Genomic DNA, 5,198 nt, shown 5'->3' with positions numbered 1-5,198 from the left:
TCTCGATCTTCTACTTTGTTATAGGTTTTTTTTTTTATATAGGTGGCGCTTTCAGTTTATCATAGGTCAGCTGATATTTAGAGACCCTCTTAATTTAAATGCATTGTAATCTCTATAGTCCCATTTCGAGGCTTAGATAGTGAATGTCTGTGGATTTGAATCCAGAACCGTGGAAATGGATTACCAAACATCTAACCACAAGCTATATCTGCACAAATTTAATTAGAGAAATGATTTAAGCAACAGACTTAGGATCAATGCCTAGAAAATGATGGAAACTCACATGTGCTCAAACATTTCAATGAAAAAAGGATATGTAAATTGTTGTCTAATAAAACAAAAATACTTCAATATCATGAATAGCCATGACAATGAAATCAAATTAAAAATTTAAGAATCCCTATATATTAAATGGAACAATCCTGATCTAAATATGGAAATTAGAACATGTTAACTTTAAACTTGTTTAAAGGTACACATCAGCAAGTATATGCAAGGTCTTAGATACTTTGCATTCACCATAGCTATTCAACTAAACAATAATTATTATAATTAGTGTACAAAATAATTACCGTATTTATTTGAATAAAACTCCCGCTCATTTTTTCCTCTAATTAATTCCCCCTCAACAAATCTAATGAAAGCAACATCATTCTCAACACATTCTATCAATGTTCTACTCTGGTAGCATTACATTTTTTCTAACCTGGTGGTCGGTTGATGGTTATGTTAGAATGAGGGACCTTGACAGATTTGCTCGTAATGAAAATATCAGAGATCTTACACCGTGAGTTGTTGCAAGGACGGTTACCAGTTAAGGGAGGAATGTTAGGGAGATCGGAAAAAGTCAGGATACATTTAAGTGGGGGGGGGGGGGGGCTGTCGTTTAGCTAAGATTGGATTTTTGAAGGGTGTGGTCGGGTAAGTGGGTTTTCGGAACCTGGAAATCCGCTTCAATAGATTCGGACAGCTGAAATACGAGGGTTATTAGTCCAAGGGACGCGTGGTTTAGTTTTAGAGCTGTATTGAACAGCTTTTAGAGCTGTATTGAAGAATAATAATAATAATGATAATAATAATAATAATGTCGATTTTATATAGCGCGAGTCATGCACAAAACCTCTAAGCGCTTCACAATAGATGATGCTTACTCATGCTTTCTCAATGTTACGTTTGGATGAATGGTATCGGGCAGGCCTACTTTTACTCAATTTCTAGGTTCTGTGGATTATGAAACGTTTAACATGTGCTCTGTCGTTTTGGACATATAGAACGTCTGAACATCGTTTGAAACTCTGCTTGCGCATAATTCACGTGACGTATTTCACTTTAATACACTATACATTTTGTATTTCTTATAAAGAGTGATCGTTGTGCGTAATTTGAAAATGATTCACTGTGTACTTACGAAATATGAGCGGTTTTCGTGCGTATATGAATTGTCTAGGTGTAAAGAATCATTTAGAAGCCATCTTGAACTATTCAACTTTCCATTTCAATGATAAAATGACAATTTTTTGTTCAAAATATTACAAACGCGCACATATGCTTGATTAAAAACAAATGCTTAAAATGCACTGGAACATACGTGTCAAATTAATTTAAGATGATTTGGATCATTTTAAAATTTAGCCCGCGCGTTTATAATCAGGAAATTGACCGGAACAAAAATGACTAGATGTATCAACTTTTTTGACAGTTAAATACCTAACTAGTGTATATTAACCATCGATTATACCATTGGTTATTTTATAGTTGACAGTACCTCATTGGAAAAATAAACATGCACATTCCAAGACTTCTAAATGAGAGTATTTAACTTTCGGCAAGTCAATCCATCAAGTTATTAAATCTTAGAGAAAAAAATTCTCTATGATCCAATCAGAAACCACAAAAACATAAGGTCACTTAATTGATCACACTTTCAATAGTAGAGGGTATATAGAAAAACACCCAATGTCACAGACTCAGAAATAGAGAGAGGACAATTTAGAACATTAGTTACACAGAAAAACTTGGGAACTGACTCCTCTATAAAGGCTCCAACTCGTATTAACACCTAAACTGAGTAATTTGGAGTTTGCAACGTGTATATATATATTGTAGCAAAGATACTAGAAACACATTATCCATGATATACAAACAGGTAGACAGACACAAAAGCGCAGAATCGTATGACCGGACTCTGTTATTGAAGTTTTCCTCCATTAGTGAAAAAGAAGGGCGCCGTGTGCGTCTGGATCGGGGTCTGGATATACCATAGAGATATAATAAGAATATTTATTTATTTAATAGCTCTATGGGTTAAACACGGTGGCACACCAGGCCTAGTCACTATAGGAACACAGGCCGGTTTGAGATAAGCCACCTAGTTCAGACTGGCAGATAGATAAACCCAGTGAGTTGAGCCGGGTTTATCTACTTAGTCTAAACTAGCCCGATTTGGACCATTTTTATTTTTTGCATGCGCATTGATTCGCGGAAGTACGCCTATACACCTGTATTTAAGAATGATGTGGGTAGGCTAGAAATATCACTTTAATGTGAAAAAGAGACAACATGTTCTTTTAGAATATTCATGCAATTCAGGAATATCTATACGGTAATAAGGGAATATAAAACATGGTGATGTGTAATTTTGTTTGAACTATAGTATTAATGGTCAGTGATCATGATTTGTAGTGCATTTGAACACAAACACACGTGCCATTCTTTTACAATTATAATAACAATATTGTTTAAAAAATACTACAGTATGTAAAAAATAAAAAAGACCGACTCTAGGCCTGAGGTTAATAAATGTTTGCATTATTTAATGGCCCCTTAATGGCCAAAGTTTTGATTTCATTCTATGCGAGTTCTCTATCTTGTATTTCTAGTAACTTTGATTGTAGTTCGTTCGTAATTTATTCAAAATTGAAAAGATTTGACGTTTTAGATTATTAGATTATGAACTGAAATATGTTAAGAGAATTTAACTTCCTGTTTATGTGTTTATATAGGAATATACTACTCAATACCTCTTCATAGCGGAACGGCCTATAACATGAGGATGCTGCTGCTATTGGTGTAAGTAAGTTGACGATTCCAAGATGTAAAGATGGCATGCTAGTGTCTAAATTTCTATATTATTATTATGTTGTTTGCTCATTTTGAAGACCTTATCAAGGAACAAATGGTATATTGCATAGGGCGGAGTAAACACAACGATAGGATTTTACTCAGAGGAGGGTTCTATGGTTCTACATAGTCGAGTGAAAGTTTTTGAAACCTTATTTATAGAGGGTGACTCTTCCTGTGTATCATAGAATGTCGGCTGATATTCAGGGGCTTAGGCCTCTTAAATAAATAAAATAATGTGATGTTTTATCAGCGAAGTTTCATTACGACGCTTAGGAAGTGGAGATTTCTTTTAATTTTTTAGTCGTGAGATAAACAATATATGCTATCATAAGATTTCAACACATGACCCTGGGATTGGAAGGCAAGCATCTTAACCACTATGCTACATCTGAGTCTTGAAAAGAATATTCGATTGATATTTGTGAGTAGTGTATTGTATTTACAATAAATACGTCTTAATCTCGGTCCTAGGCATAACGTACAGCTCAGTTTAACCATCATTAGTTCCATGTATGTAACAACTACGAATTTGAGAATTCTAAGAGACCAGTTTTCAATATGTATTCTGTTATCACTTTTGACAACATTAACGAATTAATTTTGAGACATTCCACCTTCTTCGAAGGTCGTTCTGTCAGGTTAAGAGATTTGACAAATCATGCACAACCACAGATGTACCTGGATCATGGAATACAAGGGGATAAGTATGGGTTTGTTCGTGCGAGAACGGGGAAAATTACATAGGGTTTTTACCGGTATTGTATCGGCGGATGGACGATTCGTGCAAAACTCGGTTTTAAAAAAACATTTAACCTCTGACGTATAAGACCTAAGGTATTATGCAAATAATGAGTTTTATCAAGTTTCCCTGGACCCTTGCGTCCCCACGCTTTAATCATGGAGGAAGCATTTTCTTCCTCTATGCTTTAAATAAGAAATGGACAATGGCGTTGGTACACTGCATAATGTTGCGTATGCATTTTGGGCGTATAAACCCAGAATAAACTTTTCGTTTGGCAATGGTAGTAATAAAACAGAAAATTACTACCATTGTTAATAAGCAGTGGTATAACGATCACGTATGCATGCTGCGGATGTATGTAATAGGGTAACAATGTGGATTGTAGGCTAGCGCTCCGTTGAAATAATATATTTTATCGAGCTTTTCAGTTTTCTTTTAGGAAATTTTAAACTGTAAAAGAAGAAGGGACCATAAACATTAACACAGACTTTACTTATAGCGCGTGTTAAAACAACCAAAGGAGATTAAGTGATAAAAAATGCTCCCTGCTGCTAACACATGCTGCTTTTGCTCCTCTAAAAAGCGTTGGATGGATATCAGCAGGCGGTCCGCGTTTGACACCCAGTTTCAGTTTTTATTAGTACACACTTTTACAACAATTGCACACACTACTCAGTGGTGCGTTCACACGTATGCATGCGGCGGATGTATATAATAGGGTAACAATGTGGATTGTAGGCCGTCTAGCCCTCCGTTGAAATAATTTATTTTATCAAGCTTTTCAGTTTTGTTTTTGGAAATATTAAACTGTAAAAGAAGCAGGGACCATGAACATTAAGACAGACTTTACTTTTAGCGCGTGTTAAAACAACCAAAGGAGATTAAGTGATAAAAAAATGCTCCCTGCTGCTAACACATGCTGCTTTTGCTCCTCTAAAAAGCGTTGGATGGATATCAGCAGGCGGTCCGCGTTTGACACCCAGTTTCAGTTTTTATTGGTACACACTTTTACAACAATGGCACACACTAATCAGTGGTGCGTCCAAACTTACTTAATCAAATAATAATATAAGTGAACAAAAGTTCGGGCAATAACTGGAAATGGCCGTTTCCGGATTTATACCGTGTTAGACTTTACAAAAACTCACCCTATGAGCATTAGCTCCAAGTGAATTTTGCTAAATTTTTTCTTTCTTTTTTCAACTAAAAGCAACACAATATTCTTTATTTGGAAGCTACACTTTTACAACAGTGGCACACGTAGAAAACAGTGCGTCCAAGAAAAATATAAGAAAACAAACAAAATCAAAACATGACAAATCAAAAGTAAAAG

General features: G+C 35.3%; 1 long non-coding RNA gene across 1 annotated transcript in view; it reads left to right on the top strand.

The window, feature by feature from the left end:
- The first annotated feature begins 3,053 nt into the window (after positions 1-3,053).
- LOC117102532 overlaps positions 3,054-5,198 on the top strand; it is a 9,581-nt gene continuing 7,436 nt past the window's right edge. Inside the window, exon 1 of the long non-coding RNA XR_004444437.1 lies at positions 3,054-3,073. This is a non-coding gene — a long non-coding RNA (uncharacterized LOC117102532). The remainder of the gene's footprint in view (positions 3,074-5,198) is intronic.

Source organism: Anneissia japonica, unplaced genomic scaffold, assembly GCF_011630105.1.
Source record: "Anneissia japonica isolate Jap-2015-1 unplaced genomic scaffold, ASM1163010v1 scaffold1489_len2284818_cov182, whole genome shotgun sequence".
In the NCBI taxonomy this organism is placed as follows: Eukaryota; Metazoa; Echinodermata; class Crinoidea; order Comatulida; family Comatulidae; genus Anneissia; species Anneissia japonica.
The sequence above is the reverse complement of the archived record's forward strand: the minus strand, read 5'-3'. Positions and strand labels throughout refer to the sequence as shown.